We start from the raw sequence: 19235 nt of genomic DNA on the forward strand, positions 1-19235 counted from the left end.
TCTGTCATCTAAGATTCAGGATTCAAGATTCAATCATTTACAACAACTCCAGAATGCAGACTGGGGGTGTTCGGGATCAAGCCATCAACTTTCTTGTTAGTGGACAACCCTCTCTATCTCCGAAGCCACAGCAGCCCCCAGTGAGAAGAACAATTAGGTGCCACGGGCACGATACTAATTGAGCATCACTGAGCCTTAGCCTCAGATTTGACATATGATTGAAGGAAGATCACTTCCTTGGGTATTTCTCGCTTTTAAATTTAAAACAACAAAGTGTAACAAAAAAATGAGTTGAGCCCAGCTGATGCACGGCCACACAATACCAGCTCAAATTTCATAAAACCCACGACTGACAGCAGAGAGAGCTGGAGGGCAGAACACTTTGCCCTTCACTGCCTCTCTGACAGCTCATCCTCAGCTAAAAGCAATCCACACAGAACAATCTCCAGGGCAGAAATGCCGGTCCCTGAGATCAGAGATGAAAAGATCTGTCACAGTTTTTTTTCCGCACATCTGCAGACGGTTTTCTGGAAGAAAATCTAAACCATTTGAACCCATTGTTAGGCCAATAAGAGTCCTCGTGTCTGCATAAATGTGAGCGCACAAAGACAAGGCAAAAGACGTCTTCATATTGGGCCAGAAAGTTGTGAACACCAGCATCTTGATTTAGTCTCAGTTTATGTGGGCTCACGAAAACACATGCATGTCTGTAGGTCGACTGGCGCTGGAGGTTTCAGCGGAGGGTGACAGGTATGTGGGGTTTTTATCTCGACCCTCTCGGTGACAGATCATCAGATTACAACCGTCAAGCTCACTGTTTGGGTTTGGGAAGAGATTTCAGGCATCTCTTATTTTCCCACATCTTTCTGCAGTGTCATTTTTTTCTTTTACGTCTGCCAGGTTTAAGGGTAATTTAGTCGAGGGGTTAGGTCCAATTTTAAACCGAGGACATTCCATAAACTTCACAGTGATATTTGCTTCTACAGGATTGGCATAATGAGGTATAAAACGTTATCCTCAGTGAGGTAATTACATGCTTATCTCTGTGGACACGACAAATCTATCTAAATACTAATGTCTCATCCGAGAATTATCAACGCAATCTGTTTTTTCTTTAAGGGTCAGTTGAGCCAAATTCATGTTTTTCAAGATGGCAGTGTTCGCATCCTGGATAGTAGCAAGAAGTGGATACGCATCGGCCATCTTTAAATGCAATCTATGATTCATCTGTGTTGTGTAATATGGTAAAATATTTTAGCAACAATCACAAAACTTCATCTATGTGGTGCCATCACAGTTACCTAAGGGTCTTATAACAAAACCACCTTTGACTGAAGTAAAAAAAAAAAGGAAAAAAAAACTTCATGAAACCCCAAATACCAAAAGGCACCACTTCACTTCCTGCTTAGCAAAGCTTCAGGAACAAAATCCACCACAAATGATTACAGATGCATGGTAATACATTATGGGTAGATGATAATAATAATTTATATTTCTCAGAAGTACCAGTCGCCCCAAACTTTCATTTCTGCAATTTGCAAAAACATTGAACGATATTTGACCCCATCGTAACTCAAAGGGGAAACACTTCGGGTGAATAATATATTATTGTAATGAAACTAAAGCCTTTAGTGAGTGAGCAGAGGAGGGTGATATAAGTGGGACATGAGGACAAATTACTGTCTGATCGAAAACACACAAAAATAATGAGTTCAATTTGAACCCAATGAACGCTGAGCCAGACACGAAATGAATCCCACAAATCAGCCGCAGTTTTCTCTGCATCACACTCGTTCATAATCATAAACTGCAAACAACGAGTAGATATAGAGGAAGAGCAGGTTTGTGTTGGATCTAAAATGATCTAAAGTATGAGACTGAGGCTACAGCCCTACATTTTCCTTTATGATGTCATTTTAAAACTAAAATCATCTCTGTACACACAAGTGTTTTGGCTCTGTATCAGTGTTAACGCCCGTCCTTATGAACACGCCTGAAAATGCAGTAGTGACCCTGAAACTCCTGTGCAGAGTGCACACCAGACTTATCTAAATGTAGTTGTTTGTACATGCTGTGGATTTTTACTGCGAACAGACTCGTCACTTTCTCTGAAGACGCTAAACTCGACTGAACTTGAAATTGACACTGAAAGGAAACTGTAATGTTTCATCCAAACTATCCAGAGCTGCAGGGAAGAAACCTCAGGTCAACTCTCACACCTGAAGCCTAACACACTCACCCCACACGCATGCACACACACACACAATCACACACACAGAAACCTGCAGCCACATGTTAAGCTCCAGCTTCCCAGGTCATATTTCAGCAGCCACCCTCACGGCTCTCCGTACAGACACACAACAGCAGCAGCTTCTTTTTCACTCCTCATCAGCTCCGCTCTCAGTGTGAAGCCACTCGGGTCGTCACTCTCGGCCGGAAGATCAACGGAGCTGAAATCTCCTGCAGACTCACAAGGTGTTCTGTTTTTCTGTTTGCCGGCTCTCTGCTATGGGCTGAGGACGTGGGAGAGCCACAGAGAACGAGCTCTCTCACGGAGCCTCTTCTGATATTAGCAGACGTTAGAGGTTTATCCAGAACATTAAGTACCTTGATGATGACTCAATGATATGAATGAGAATGAATACATGAAAATAAATGAGGAATTCATTTGTATTTGCTCAAGAAAATCAGGTGCATGTTACAATATCTTTATGATGTATCACTATCATACATTCCACGTACTGCAAATATTTCTGTAAATATATACATTAATGTTTTGTCTGCTCATTTTCCTTCTCATACACGTAACTTAAATATCTTTGTAATCGTTGGGGCAGATGTTTCCTCAATGAGGATGAGATGAATCATAAGATAAACCTGGATTCACCAAGAATATTATTGTCGTGTTGGTCTTTCTTTAGTGACCACTCACTCCGCAGTCCTTCTTTAAAAAGTGCCTTAACCACACACAGCGTCTGTAAAGGTTCATTTCATCTGATGACTATTTCAACACAGACAAGTTGGATCATGGGTCCATACAGCTGCCAATCTGACACCCAGGGGTGTTTTATAATGGGAGGGCGGGAATGTCGGTTTGATCTTAAAGAGCCAACAGCTCAAAGCAGGTCCTGCCAGGCCCAGTGGCATCCCGGTAATTATCTCCATGTGTTTGCACAAAAGTTCTTCACTGCTGAATTGTGGTGGAGTACGAACAGTGGAAAGTGGTCTTGTGAGGGGATTAAAGGATTTCTCGATTTACTTTTCCTCGCTGTAATCTATCCAACATTATTCCCGCTCCGGCCCCGTCTCCGACTGCATTCATTCCCTCAATCCCCCTTTCCTGGTTTTTGTGAAGCGATTACACCCACATCTTCCAGAAGAAAGGAGAGAGGGGAGCGCTGCTGCGATTCAGGTGAAATTCAATATCTGAGTAATCACATCAAGGTATTGGTATGAATGTGGGAGTTTCAAAGGAATCGCTAAAATCCAGAAAGCCTGAAGAACATTTCTGTTACGGAAGAAGGCAGCTTTAATTATGAGTCAGTGTTTTTGCAGTTTGCAGTAACATGAGGGACATTAGTTGTATCTTGTTCACCTCTCCACACCTACAGACTGATAACACTTTATCTTATTGCTCAGATTTAGTATAGAATAGGTATTAAGTGTCAGGTTATGTTTGCATAATTTAAGTTTAGATGATGATGGATGACGTGTCTCCACTTCCTCCTATTGTACAAAAATGAAGCCAAAACATCCTGGATACGGGTGTTGTCATCGTGCATCATTTGTCATCGGGAGCCAGAGCCTGTCATCGCTGCAGTGAGCCGAGGTGTAAATATCCCACAGATACTCAGGAATTATTCTCTGGCAAATTAGTGAAAGTGTCAAATAAAAATCGAATATGACCTAAATGTATTTAAAATATAAATTAGTTACGTATTATTATATTGCCAATGAAAAATATCTCTATAAATACTTCATTCACTCCACACCAAGCTGATGTTGTGATGCAGCTGAGAGAAAAAAACCTTTAAGTGTGTTATGTTTGTTGTGCAGTATGTTGTGAAGGTTAAATATTCAAATAAAGCAAACTGTTCCTTTAAACTCTTCAAACAAAGATTTCTCATTTACATAATTGCAGAGCTCACTTTCCTCACCCATAAAAAGAAACATCAACAACCATAGTTGGTCCTTTGGTACAATCTGACACCGTAATGAGTCTGTGCTGCAGCATTAGTGACGGGTGTGGAGGCTTCATCCACTGTCAGTCTATGACCTGCTCACTCTTGTGTTTGTGGTGAAGAAAACACCCAGAATCGTTGACAACAAAGCACCAGTGATGTTCGCTCCTCCATTAACATTTACCCATGAAATATCCCGGAAATGTCAAATCTGACAATTAAGTGCGGCAATGAGGAGCAACAGAGGCGCCTCTCATTCAGGTAAAAGGTTGTTTCTGTGGGTCTTTAAATCAATCAGGAGGTACAACTAACAAATAAAAAAGGAAAGTTTTAGAATAAATGTTACCTTATATCTCTAATCAATCAGCTATCACTATAATCAGGAATCAATAATTAAAACCACCTTCTGTCAGCTAAAAACCCAGCTGACGTCCAGCTTGAATCTGTTTGATGTACAGTTTTTGTATGAGAGGACCTCATGTTTCACTCTAATCCTCTTTAATCCCTCCAGTATGTAACTGCAAGGACCCTGTAGATTGTCAGCAGTTATTTAAATCACCTGCAGTGTGTCGAACATATTGTGTTATCATCAGCACAATGTGAGGTCTTAATATCCTGGTGTCATTTCCTCCCTGCATGTGTGGGATTCACAGCGATAAATAATAATGGCACCGCAACAATTTACATTGTGAACGTTCAAGTATTTTCGGTGGAGGATTTTTGAGGGATAAAGAACTGAAAAGAATCACGTTTGGAAAACGTCCACTGATTATTCCCTTTCACTGAAAAAAGAAAAAAGGTGGACGAGCGTCTCTACTTCCACCCTCTGTCCAGAAATGAAACTGGAATATTTCAGATGCTAACTCTGCCATCTTGCACCAAAACGTCATTTGGAACCAGTGTCTGCGCAGTATATTGATCAGGGGGTTGAGTCGTAGTATCTCAAATCAAATAACTGATTAAAACCAAACTTCACACAGTTTGACAAGAATTATCTAAAATGACAGAAACCATCTTTGAGAAGAACTTATTTGAGTTTGTAGTTGGCCCATGTAACATCTGGGTATAAGACCCATACTGCAGCCAGGGGTCGTTTTTGAGGAGCTGTCATATCGTCCATCTTTTAAGAGGCTGTACACACGATGATGTGACTGGGAGCATCAATTGATTCTGCAGATATTAAATCCTGCACCTTTTTCAGCCACGTGGCCTTTTCCAAACTCGACTTTACCCATAAATTGATTTTTTTTGACAGTTTGGGGGAAAAATTAAAGCCTCACTTGTTTATATCTTCTAAATAACAATATTAAAACTGTCTTTGTGTAACATGAAAAATGCCATTTTTAAGATGACACAGCTCTCCACCAGCTCTGCAGTTTCTCACAGCTCGACTGAAAGCTTTGGCAACTCTCTGGTTTTCTGATTTGCAACCTCACAGTTTTGGTTTTCGCCCCATGCACTGTCAGCAGCCGTACTTTCAGCTGCAATTATTCACTATGCAAGAAGAGGGTGAAATATAATGCGGACGTCTTGTTACCCCATCACCAAGACACATTGCGTCAACGCTGCAGCACTTTACAAAACGTCTAGCCAATCGTAGTCAGAGAGAAGGAAATCCTCAGTTTCATTTGTGTGTGTACAGCATTTTGGAAAACAAGGGCTTAACTCTGCACTAACACTGCAGCAGACACTTCAATAAGAGGAGAGAGGAACGATGACACGTGGACGACGGACATTCTTCTGCTCTTGCAGACATTTCTGCTCATTAGGATCCCGGCTGCTTGCTCCCTCTTCAGCATGTTGATGTGCTCACCTGTCAGGTGGGTTATCGTAGCCGAGGACAAGTGCTCACAAACAAAACAATGTGTTGAACAAAATATGAGGAAAAAAAGGATGTCTGGAGGAAACAAATAGAATAATTACTTCTAACGTTCTTTGGGTTTCTCTTGAAGTGAGGCAGGACAAGCGGCCTCCTCTATGAAACACTGCAGGAGAGTTAATATCTACAAGAGGGAGCGAGCTGTCAGTCATCCTTTTGTTCATCCTACTAAAAACGTCAGCCTGCAGCAGCTTCCACAGACCACCACCAGAGAATTAACATTCTGTGCTGGGAGTGTGTGAGGGGGCCTTTTAAAAACCTGGGACTTGAGCTGGAAGAACATATTCAAACAAGAAGCCAAAGTCTCACTTCTCCCTCATATTCGAAGCTGCTTCCAGGTACCAATTAAAATCAGGTGGTGGAAGGGTCAGTGGAGGGGGGGTAGAGGTGGAACTTGATAAACCTGGACAAGACTCCAATCATTCTCTGCTCCTCAATCGGACTGGCTCTCATTTACGGAAACTGCCTCCGAGCACTCTGCTCTCATTTTATTACCTTTTTCCTGCACGACTGCTGTTAGTGCTCGATGACTCTGACCTGACCGGCACCAGACGGCAGTGAAAATCATTCCACTCTCACCTGTGCCCGAGAGCTGGACTACATTATTCATAATAGGGCTTTATTTCTAGAGTTTATACAACATTCATTTCACACTCGTTACAGAAGGAAAGTCTGAAAGAGTCCACTTTCCCCACAGCCCTTAAAAGCAATACAATCTTCTTTGTAATCCAATTTAATGTAGGGAATTAAATCTTGCTTTTCAACTATCCACAGTATTAAATCGTTGCTTAAATCACTCAAAACTAAACCGTTAATTCGCTCTAAATGTCATCTGTTGAAACTCTCACCGCAGGAGTGTAATTTCAGATCAGACCAACAGGATTATGTTAGGGTGGGGTTACGATGCTAACCCTCAGTCTGGAAGGGTTCAAGGGTTAGGAAGGGCGCGGCCTCTGAACCGACCTCTCTCACAGCCGCAGTGTGAGGCCAGGACTCTGAGGGCTTTAACTGGAGCTCTGTGGTTATATTGGGATGAGTCAACAGCTCCGTGCTGCCCTGGTCCGGAGGTAATTAACACTGTCATGATAGCGACAGAGCGTTCGGGTGAAACTCAGAACGCCTGAGAACATTGTGTTAATCTCTCAAATTAACCCAAATCTCGACCCAAGCAACAAGGACACAATGTGTGAGCGTCATCACGTTTGGTTTTAATGTCGGAGGTTTGACCGTATAAACTTATTTCTGCACGTCAGCAAGGTTTTGTATCGTGCTCTTCTCAAATCTGTGGTGATAAAACTCAGCTACACATTAAGTCGTAGCACGGTAAAGTGCAGGGTTGAATGAATGACATCCATAAAAATCCTCCATCATGACATATGTAATTACCTCCATCAAGAAGGTAATGTTGTGTTGTTTTTTTTTTTTTTTTTGTCTGTTTGACAAAATGATGGTGCACATCTTGTTTGTGGTGCAGGGTCGGATCCAGGAATTATTTATTTTTCTTTCTTTAATATTGTGAGACACAGAATTATTCATGAATCTGAATGAAAGCAGGGAATCTGAAGGGAAAGCATTGTAGTTATATATTTGTATGTATAAAAGAACCAGACAAATAATCTCTCTCGCTTAATGGAGCCAATTAAATACAAGGTCCTCCATCAAATTGTTCTATAGTAACATGATGTTGTGTTAACATAGTTTGTTTGTCACCATGGTCTCTGAGAACTAAAGACACAATACCATTACATAATAAGTGCAGAAAATAATCTCATATAACCAAACCCATGCAGGACCCATAGAGTTTCTACATTTATGCTGCTACATATGATAAATATTACCCAGAAACACCTGGAGGGATAATCAGTCAATGTGAGATAAGGTGTGTTCAATATTTCCTTCTCAGAGAGGAATTCGTAGCTTAAAGGAATGTTAATTTATTTTTACGAGCGTGTGCAATTTGGTGCTGATCCAAATAAAATCCGGATCTAGTGAATTTATGTGTATCAAATTTCTGACCAGATCTAGTTCAATAATATTGTAGATATATAATCCAATATAGCAAATCTAAGATACTGCATCGTGTTTTACGTACACTGTGTAAACTGTAATAATAATAAAAGACATTTATCCCTGTGCAGTAGATTTTTACTTTCACTTTGCTTTTTTTTCTTGTGTGGGTCCTTAACCAACTGTGGTGTAACGCCCCCCCCCCACCCGGGTGAAAAACTTTAAATATCAGGGGTCACCGATAATAGAATAAAGTGGACTGACTGGTATCAGCTGTACCATCTTGTCTCATTAAACGAGCTCCTTCTAAAAACACCACATCACACACCCGCTGTCCACAATTTCAATTTTAGATTTTACAAGACAGACAGAATAATAGTTTTAAGCTCTTACACGAGAGAAGCAGTACATTTTACGAGAGAGCTACAGTGGAGGTATAGTTGTTGTGTAGTGTTGCAGCGCTGAAGATGGTTATAAAACTTGTGGATGAAGTCATGGAAGTGTTGTGGGGAAGAGATTTAAAAGTGACTGTGACACTAAAAAGTGCCTCTGGCTTTGGCGGTGTTGGTTTAACTCTTTCATGTTAATTCTGGGCTGTAAAAGTTGAGTATGAAGATAAATGAACTTTCTAAACAGCAGCATGTTAAACATATTAAACCATGTGCAGCCTGAGCCTCTCTGCGGTTGACAGGGTACGGTCGTGTCATGTGAAGGGTGGAAGGTTGAGTGAAGCGGGTCGGGGGTGTTCTTTCATGTTAAAATACACACACACACACACACACACCCAGAGGGTCACTCGGACCTCACAGCAAATACTCTAATCACAGGGAGGGTCACAAATACCTGAGTAACGCTCCCTGTTAACTCGACCTGTCATTCACTCAACAGTTCATTAAAACCTGTGTGGGATGAATAGTGGGTGGGTGGGTGGGGGCTGAATTACAGCGTGTCATTGAATTCTTAACATGCATTGCACTTAAAAAACGGGGTCCGGATAGTTGCTGGAGTCTTTCAAGAAGAGAAATTGTCAGACTGGCAGCAGCAGGCAGGACGTGACGCACACATTTTGCTGCTGAGTTACTTTACAGAACATCGGCCCTTTTCATCCAAACCCTCTCGAATCACGTCGTCTTTCCGAGGTGACATCTTCGTCCTCTACGTGTACGGCTCCTCTTTTTCATCCTGAGATATTTGTATTGTTCTAGTTTCATGTCCATCACGTGTCAGAAACTCCATCAACGCGTCCACTGCTCTGAATTTTCCTGCTGTATTCTCACATGGACTCACTCAGACGTTTTACTGGGGGGGGGGGGCTGTCAGGAAAGGTTCCATAAAACCATAAAGCAACTGACTCGGACGTTTGCTTCGGCACATACAGCTCCTCCAGAACATTTCAGATGTTTTCTAGTTTTCATGATTACTACTTTCATTTCCTTTCGTGGTGATTCAGCACTGAGTAATTCAGGCAGTAAGAGTCAGTGGAGGAGCCTCCATCTCTCTTTTATGGTTCCATTCATCCCTGCAGCTCGGACCAGACTTAAGAGTCTCCAAACAGCTGTTATCTCTCGTTAATGAGGCTCGACTTTTGTCCAATCACCCATCAGATTATTTAAAAAGCTGCAAGTGCTGCTCGGTTACATCTCTGCATAAACTCCACACTTCTAAAAACTTTTCGGACTTAATCCTTCTTTAAGAAATTACGCTGCCTTATCAGAGATGCTGTATTTCTCCAGAGTCATGAAAACCAATTATCGACTAAAATTAAACCATCGACTGAAAGTTACATCTAAACACAGAGAGGCCTCAACAAACTCTCAGGTCAAACAAGGTTCAGGAAAACGAGTCGTCTTTCACTACTCGTGTTGCTTTCCATCATGGAAAGTCACCGTTAAAAGGTGAAGTGGGGAGTCCTTTAGGTTATCTTAGCATCCATCCGTCACAAATGCCATCATCCATTTCATAGTTAGCGCCACGTCAGCCAAACTTGCATGATGGGACTCAACAGTTTCAAAAATCAGCTCCTGACATGAGTCATTTTCAAAAGTTGGCTTGTTTTCTCTTCCTGTGGTTCCAGGGTTGAGGATTTGCGTACAGGTGAAACGTGATTGAGCAATTTCATTCCAACGCAGGATAAATCTGCTCGAGAGGAAAGAATAGAGAGAAGGGAGGGACTCTTTGGCCTGAGCGTTCAAGCTGTGCTGCATGCGTTGACATGTGCTGCTCTTTAGTTCTCCTCCCATGCAAACACTTTGAGCACAAACTGTCAGAAATAAAAACTTAAAGCTTCCAAACGAAACCCCCAAAAACATGCACATTTGAAAAAACACACACTTCCCTCTCTCTGAGAAAAAGTTCATTTGCTGGATCAGTTGACCTTTTTGTCAACAGCCTTAAATCGCATTATAAAGTATCGTGGGAACTTGATTTACAGTCTGTAAGTGCATTTATATTTGAATAAAACAGAAGTTTAATGTGCAAAAAACTTTGTCTGACTAATGTTTTGCAAAATAACTTCACTTCTTGCTTTTGAGGAGCTTCCCCTCTGTTTATATATACTCTGAGCAATGTTTAATAATAGTGTAACACTAAATACTGGTGTCATTGTGCACAATAAACAGCAGAGTGAGGTGGAGTGGAGCAGCGTGCACGGTGAGCGACGGTGAAAACATACCTGAGGTCGAGTTAGGTGACTCTTCCAGGAATTTTCTGCCCGTTTTTCTCCCGTCACGCTTCAGGAACTTTGAAAATCCTTTGACAGGACGCTGACAGCCAGTGTACTCCCATAGCGGCCCGGTGTGAAGTCCACGAAAACAGACAAGAAATGGTAAAAACACTCAAACACACATGAGTTACAGGCGTGTGTGTCGGCCGGCGCTAACTTCAACTACTTCAGCGCCTTCAAAGGCTCTGAACCAAAATGCTCCTGAGACACTTCAACACTCCCTCAGGATCCCATCTCCACCCACTTCTCACACTGTCCCTCCTCTAATTCTGTGACACACACACACACAATCACAAACACACACACACACACACACACACACCTCCCTGTGCCCAGATTGTGGGCTGTGCTCCCCCTCTTGCCTGTGGGCTCAAGCCTTTGGGCCTTGGCCAGGACTGTTCTCCTCGGGTGTGTGTTTGAGTAGACAGCGTGTATGAGAGTGTGTGTGTGTTAGTGTATTAGTGTGTGGTATTATTCAATTCAAATTAAGAAAAGCAAAATGTTTATATGGAACCAAACAAATACAATCTACCACAAGCGTTTGTCTGATTTCTACTATGAGGATGAGAGAGTCAATGTCCGACCCGACCGCTCAGCGTTTGTGATAGTGATGTTTGGGTTTGGTCACTATGCGCTGAGGTATCTACTCCATTACGTTACTATAGTCGAGAAAAGTTTGCCAGTTATATTCCACTCTGGCTTGGGAGGGTTCGGACAGAGAATCGTGGCCCGAGACACACATGGCTCCAGACATTGTGTCCTGAGACTTTGGTCGGTCTTGTTGCAAATACTTTACTACCACAGCTAATGCACGAATTTCACACCATAGATTATTTTATTACGACATGGAAGTTATTTTTGTTTGTTTGTCAGCAGGATTACACAAAACTACAGAATGGAATTTCATTTTTTTTTTTAAAAAGGGCAGATCCAAGAATTTTTTTTCGCAATTTCTTTAACATTTGATATTTTCAATGTATTTCTGAGACATATTAGAAATCTGATATCTATGACTGCGTAATTTGATTCAGCTTGGTTGAATTTAAGAGGAATGTTGGGTCTAGGTTAAGGTTTGTGCTCTACTGAGTGACATAACTATTTCCTATCAGCAGTGAGTGACTTTGAAATTTTATGAAGCTGTAACCAACATTTTTTACAAATTGATTGAAATTTACTGAAATAAAAAAAAAATTCTGATAATAAAAAAAAAGTAATCATTAACTTATCATTTGTGCTCAGACAAACTTGCGTTTCTATATGATCAGTATATTTTGACAAAATATCTTTTGAATTTTAATGAACTCATCAACAAAATGCAAATTTAAGTGACAATAAGCTTTTGCACTGACCAGTCTGGATGTAACCACGTGACTCAACAGTAGCAGTGGGCTACCTCGAACCATCTCAGCCTAATTACCCCATCATCTCGGGGTAATTATCATCGATGGTCTGTTTTTGCAGCAGAAACTCAACAGGCTTTGTCTTGCTGTTGTGTAAACACTGCGAATAAATCCAGCGCATACAGCTCTCTAACTCCTGGCTCCGGGCCATGAATGTGGTTAGAAACAAGAGGGAGAATAATGTGGGTGGGTGATGATGGTGGCATCTAATCTTTAGTACGTGACTGAATAAAAGAAGAGGCATTGAGCCATTTCTGTCTCATTAAAGTTTGAAAGAATTCCAAAACTGCAGACAAAACCTGAGGTGCGGCTCACAGTGACAAACAGCTAATAACAGATCACAGGAGGGATCGGGCTAAAAGGTAAAAGACGTAATTCATCATCATGATAAATGCAGGATGAATAATGAAGCTTTGTCTTTTTCCTACTGCACCTGAGAATAAAAAGCAACTGTAGTGTCTTCTATCACAGAGCGGAGGGAGACTCACATGGGGGCTCGACTGAAGTCCACACGCACACTTATGCTGTGTATTCAATTCATTTGTTCAGCGTTGCCAGAAAATCTTCTGATTTCTAAAAGCAACACTATTCACCTTTTTTACCTCAAAGCAGCAGCTTGATAAAAATGAGTTTAAAGGTGCAAAACTCCACAAGCCAAAAGCCTTCTGAGAGGAGAAACTGAGTCATGTAATAACGTTATAAAAACCACGAGAGCACGGTGCAGCAGCAGGACAGCGTTCAGTCTGAGCACAGTAACCTGTGGTCATGTGTACTTTGTATTTAATTACTTCACTTTCACTCGAGCAACCATCCGCAGGTGCTCCAGGTGTTTTCAAAACTAAAATCAGATTTTACACATTACATTTTTTAAATGTAATATATAAAACAGTGCTGTGATATAAAACATTGTAATGTCCCTTTAAAGGCGAAACAGAAGGTGGGCAGAAGCTTCCCTGAGGCTCCATGTCCAGTGTTTCCAGGCCAAGGTAGAGAGGCCTTATGATACACAGAAGAGAGAGAGAGACAACACATGGACCTGCAGAGAGGGAGAGAGGGGGTGGGGGGTGGGGGGCAGGAAAAATGGAGTAATGGAGAGAGAAGCGAGGGAAGAAGATGAAGATAAATGAGAAAAAAGAGAAGCGTAAGTAGATGAAGAGCTGAAGAGGCAAAACATTTCAGAGGGAGGGAAGTGATGAAAAGAGAAATAAGAAAAACAAAAGTGAAGGAGGTAAACAAGTGAAGAGTGACTATAAGAAATTACTGAAAGGTTTTATAAAGGAAAGAAAAACAAACCGAAATGAGGAGGAGGAGGTGAACGAAGAAAGACACAGGAGTGAGAGGAGCAGAGGAGGAGAGGAGAGGAGGAGGAGATGTAAAAAGAAAGCAGCTTGTTGTTATTCAAGTGTGTGGTTCTTCATTTTGAGACCATTTCTTAATTTCACAGTAAAATTTTATAATAATTCCCGGTTATCTGCACAAACTGTTACTCTCATAGACTGTGCATGAAAATGGACGTAGACTGCAGGTCTGGAAAGCAAAGCCAGAGCCAAAGTGCCTGAAACCTGCATTATCTCCAATAACCACTGGTTTTAAAAGAAGTCAGGTTCCATATCAGTCTGTGAGACAATGACTCAACTTCTCATCAGTTTCCTAAGTTGTTACCGTCCATGCAGACAGTCACAGTCTCTCTCTCTCGTGCACAAACTTATCTTTCCCTTTGTAGTCTGTGTAGCTGTCACTCTGAATCTGTTGCACAAGTGACCTTCAGGCAGAGGCACCGTGTTACCACCATGGATTAAATGAATCCTGTGAGAAATCCTCGGAGACGTATCTAAGAGTCTTAGCTCCAATCTCACCAGCTGTGGGGGGTTTTTTTTTTTCAAAATACCACAGAAGTTACTTTTGTTTTCTACCATTTTAAATCTGTCAGATTCAACAAGCCCACAAACGGAGCTGGAGAAAGAGGAGAAGGACTCAAAACTGTGGTGCGTCAACAATCAGTGAAGAAAAAACAGTTTTGAGAAGCAAGTAAATTTACCGTCAAGTATTACAAACGTGGAATGACAAAATAATGCTTGAAATGAAAGTCCCCGTTCTCTAAGAAAGAAAGAAACTCCATGAGTATAAAACGGATCAAAAAGGACTTTATACGATGCAAAGAGGTGGAGAAGGGGTGATGAGAGGGAGATGGATGAACAGAGAGAGGCAGAAAAAGGAGGGTGGAGGTCTGTTCCAGAAATACACACCAACAGAAGGTGGGCACGAAGCCACCGGCAGCAGGTGAACCTGAGTAAAGAGCAGGAGAGCCTGGAGGAAATGAAAGCTCAAATCCACCTTATGTAACCCACTGCTGTCTCATGCTGTTCAATCCATCCCGCTCAACATTTACATTTACAGCGTGGGGTCACTCAGCTGATCTGTCCTGGAACTAAATGTCTCAGCAATTTCAACTATCCACCAGTAAATGTCAGATTGTCCTCACAATTTGACTCGAATCGCAGGTTTCAATATTCAACAGTCAAGGATAAACGTGTCAGCGAAGAATGAAACGCAGATTTCTACGTCCACAGGAGAGTAGACTAAAGCCTGTAGGTTTAGTTTAGTGTATTTTACACAACCTCAACACAAAAAACATAAAGGAAATGTTAGAGTACGTCGAAACAAGGTCATTTACAGCATCTTCCTTCGAGGTGCATTCACAGATCATGTGGCTGTGGCCGCTAGCTTAGCCACTTCCTGTGGGCTTAAAACCGATTCTCATTTTTACTATGAACCACAATAAAGACAACACATCTCCACTTTGTTTTCAACCATCCAGATATAAGGCTGAATACAAACACCGCCGTCTTTTGCTGATGACATCATTTCGAGCCAATGTCTCTGCAGATGGAATCGGGGGATGGAGTCGCGGAATCAAGATCCACCTGACAAACCCAGTTGACCAATCACGAGTCAGTTTCAGCAGTCAATCTTGATCCTGTTGTATCATGAAATAACCGAAGCCGGCCTGATCCACACTCACATATTAATCATGTCTGCTTTGATTTGAGCAGGTCTCATTTGTGTTTGTGTTTTTTAATTGGTACTCGATGATATGGTTGGAATTTCTTCATTTGCAATGTAATTAAAGACGACCTAACGGAGAGAGTCTTAGGAATGAGCCAATGGAGGACATGCTACCGGAGCCCCTTTCAGAGCAGAGCTGTTCTGGGTGTGAATGCAGGGTCAGCTCCCAGTTCATCGGTTCAGCTACGTTACTGTTCATGTTCCAGCCTGTCGACTCCAGATCGATGGACAGCGAGAGGAAAACTGTCGCCAGGTGTCAGCCAGACCTGTTTGCAGGTGAAGTAATGGACTGAGGCTGCGGGGCCTTGAATAGTCCTCAGCTGACCCCCTCCTCAATGCGTCAATGTATCTATCAACACGTTCACTTCCTCATTCTCTCTCCTGCAGAGGTGACGAGGAATTTAGGGGTCGGGTGAACGGAGAGGGCGAGGGAAGAAAATAAGACCGTGGTTCTCTGACATGCCTCACTGCATCACACGGATCCAAGCGTTGACTAAAATGGTGTATATGTTACTGTAAGTTGTATGTTATATGTTACTGTATGTTGTATGTTATATGTTACTGTAAGTTGTATGTTATATGTTACTGTATGTTGTATGTTACTGTATGTTTTATGTATGTTATATGTTACTGTATGTTGTATGTTATGTTACTGCATGTTGTATGTTATATGTTACTGTATGCCATATGTTATATATATTTTTCAAAAATATTTGATGTGAAATTGTTGAAAGGATTATTTGTTAACGTACAGTAACTGAATAAGTGTCAACCCCTATAAAGACCTATTCTGTTTCACAAAATCCAGAGTTATCCAGGTGTTTGATCAAATCAGCTCCAAATGTTAATAGGTTCTTTCTTGGCTGGATTTCCGACTCTCGGTGGCGAGTGGTGCACACATTCCTGCACTGTATATTTAAGTTTCTGCAACAATTCAAGTGTAAACTCCCACGACATGCATCTTGATAAAGACACACAAGGACGTCTGCCTGAATTCCTCCTAACAACAGCGAATCATGATATTCATGATCCGTGAGCTTCGTTGTCTTATGATGCCGCTTCTAGATTTGAACACTGCACGAATAAACTAAGATAAACACTGAACAGAGGGGGACATGGAACTGGATCATTCGAGTGGGCAAACCTCAAACAATTCCTCATAATAGACAAAAATACAGCAATGAATTGGTGGAGGTCAGTTTGAGGAAATCAGCAGTGAGTGAATTGTCTCTGCAATGTTTGCCTCTCACATTTTCCCTAACCTCCCCCACTACCCCCTGAAGGCTGTGAAGTAATATCCCCTATTGGGGTATAGCTTTGATTTACAGTGTTTGCCCCCAACACACTTAGCGCCTGTGCTGGCTCGCTGATAAGGATCATACAGGCAGCAGCAGGCTGAGAAGCTCTTGTTCTCCCAACACCACGAGCAAAGCTCTGAACAGCAGAGCCTGAGCCGCCGCTGGCATTTGATGGTAATGAGAGAAGACGCTCTGACTGGTTTATTGCCATTTCCACCCAAAACATACCAGTGATTATTTATGAAACTACGTACAACTCTTTTTACTTGAAAGCGTATTTGGACACGCCTTAAATACACTTTCTCTATGTGCTGAGATCCTTCAAATAAATCACTCAGCGCTGTTAATTGGTGATATATATATATATATATAGACAATAAAACCGATGCTTTTTTTTACATTTTCATCAACTCCGAGCTTCTCCCATCTGGATTTTTTGTGGTTGGACAATAAGAAAACAATTTTCAGTCATACTTTGATAATTTTGTCAAACTGGATCTGTAAAATAATTAGGTATTTAAACGATGTGGATGCAGGACAGGAAAATGGCAACTGTATTGGTCTTAAACTAGCAAAGACACCAGATCTAAGTTTTTAAGTTGTGACAACTTAAATGTTCGGTTGCAATTTCCAGAAACACTTTAGCGGTAAGGGTAGAAACACAGAAACACAGAGGTATTTACACGCCTTGCCTTCTTCGTGCTCTACCCAGGTTCCACCGCTGATCTGAACTTGTCTTTCCGGGCTTTAGGTTAATGCTATAATTAATTTTGATATTTTATTATTGACTTTTAAGGACAGTTCTGGACTGTGAACATTTTACCTGAGGTCCTCAGTGAAGGACTTACTACCCGTCCCAGTGCCAGCTGAGGGCAAAGGGTCCCTTTTTGTTTGGGCCCCAGCTCTTTGGAACAGCCTCTCTGAGGAGATCCTTCAGATAAACTTAGTATTTTATTTTAAAATCTTTGACTTCACTTATATGACTCTTCTCTCCTCTGTAACGTCTTTACTCTTATATTTCTGTATGTGTGATCTTCAAGCTTAGCCAAGCACCTTGTAACGGAATTTTGAAAGGAGCCAATTTAAATAGACGTAATAATAATAATAATAATAATAATAATGATGATGTCCTGCTTGGTGCTGCTGTGGACATGGTGTGACAGGCTCTTCTGTATTAAAAGGGTTTATAACCCACTCCCATTTAGATGAAATACACTTAATGTGGATTATTCCTTGCAAATGGAAGGGGAGTGGGTTGGGGGAAGGGCCACTGTCACTCTTCTGAGGAGACAAGAATTCATTCATTCAACTGTGCAGATACATTTATATATGTTCACATATATGGACACGTCAAGAAAGATGGATTTCCTTTTAACTAATATTTCCATACATATGTATGCATTGTCTTTTTTATCAGAAGTTGATTTGGAGCGGTGTTAGAATTGCACTGTACTTTATCTGTGTGTGTTTGATGAGTGCGACCTTCCTCTGTATGTATGGAGGACAGCTACGTTTCAGAGTCTCTGAGGCTGCAACATGTCAGGGTGACAAACAGCTGTAATCATCTGCACACTGGATGGATGATGCCTGAATAACAAACACTGTCAGCCAGAGAAGCAATCATCAATATCTACATGTCATCTGCAGGGTTTGGGTTTGCCAGAGATCGCACAGGGAATTCATGACATGATTGTTTTTTTTTTTTTAAAGGGTTTTTTTTTTTTCCAGAAGGTATCGTACTTAACATTCAAACACATATTCTCACAGGTAGCTGCTCTGTACGTCCACAGACCTTCTGCTGCTGTGGTTGTGTGGCGGAAATAAGAAATATATCTTATCCTCAAATATATCCACAAATAAAGAAATGTACAGGAAACACTGCAGGCAGTCACCTCCTGCACTGGTTGAAGCCGCCACACATTCTGACATTTTGATCTCTGGCAGTTTGTGTGGTGAAAATTATAAAAGCTGAGAAGGTTGGAGAAGTCGAGAGCCTTTGTCGGTGTGTGATTTTTTTTCGTGGAGACAGTATGTACGGGTGAGGACTGGGACAATCGCGAAGAGTCATTCTTTCATTGTTCGCCACCACAATTGGTAAATGGACTGTATTTATACAGAGCTGTTCTTCATACAATGCTTTTACACAAAAGACCTTTTCTATTCCACATTATTCAGCCATCGGGGGGGGGGGGCACAGAGTCTGGAGTTTGGAAATACAGATTCTATTCAATTACAGTATATTTTATCTTATTATCGTAGATAATATCCACTTTATTTAATGGCTTACATTTTAACAGCATTTTCCACATACTTGCACTCGGAAAAAGTGTGAAAATAAACATCTTGAATCTTAAATGGATGTTGGACCAAGTTTGTTTTCGCTAAGATAAAAATCATTCCTACAGTTTAGAAAGTATGAACCACAACAAGAGAGTGTCCTTTAAAATTACCAGCAAACTAACAACCAACTGAACTAACAGTGTATATATAATAATATAATAGTGTGTGTGTGTGTGTGTGTGTGTGTGTCTCTGTGCTGTACCAGTGTCTGTTCTTTAGCTCAAGGCTGCCGAGGCCTTGTCGAGTGGCATCAGTCTTGTGTCTCTGCAGGTTCATCAGTTTCCCTCGTGCTGTTTGTTCCAGTTTCAGACAAAGACGCTCTTTCAGGTGTTATCATGTCCT

At 41.4% G+C, this 19235-nt stretch overlaps 1 protein-coding gene across 1 annotated transcript in view; it reads right to left on the minus strand.

Moving 5' to 3' along the window:
* fat2 (FAT atypical cadherin 2) overlaps window positions 1-10980 on the minus strand; it is a 73882-nt gene extending 62902 nt beyond the window's left edge. The window contains exon 1 of the mRNA XM_069532058.1: window positions 10739-10980. The gene's annotated coding sequence lies outside the window, so the exon portion shown is untranslated. The remainder of the gene's footprint in view (window positions 1-10738) is intronic.
* Window positions 10981-19235: the final 8255 nt, after the last annotated feature.

Source organism: Paralichthys olivaceus, chromosome 9 (genome assembly GCF_024713975.1).
Source record: "Paralichthys olivaceus isolate ysfri-2021 chromosome 9, ASM2471397v2, whole genome shotgun sequence".
Taxonomy (NCBI): domain Eukaryota; kingdom Metazoa; phylum Chordata; class Actinopteri; order Pleuronectiformes; family Paralichthyidae; genus Paralichthys; species Paralichthys olivaceus.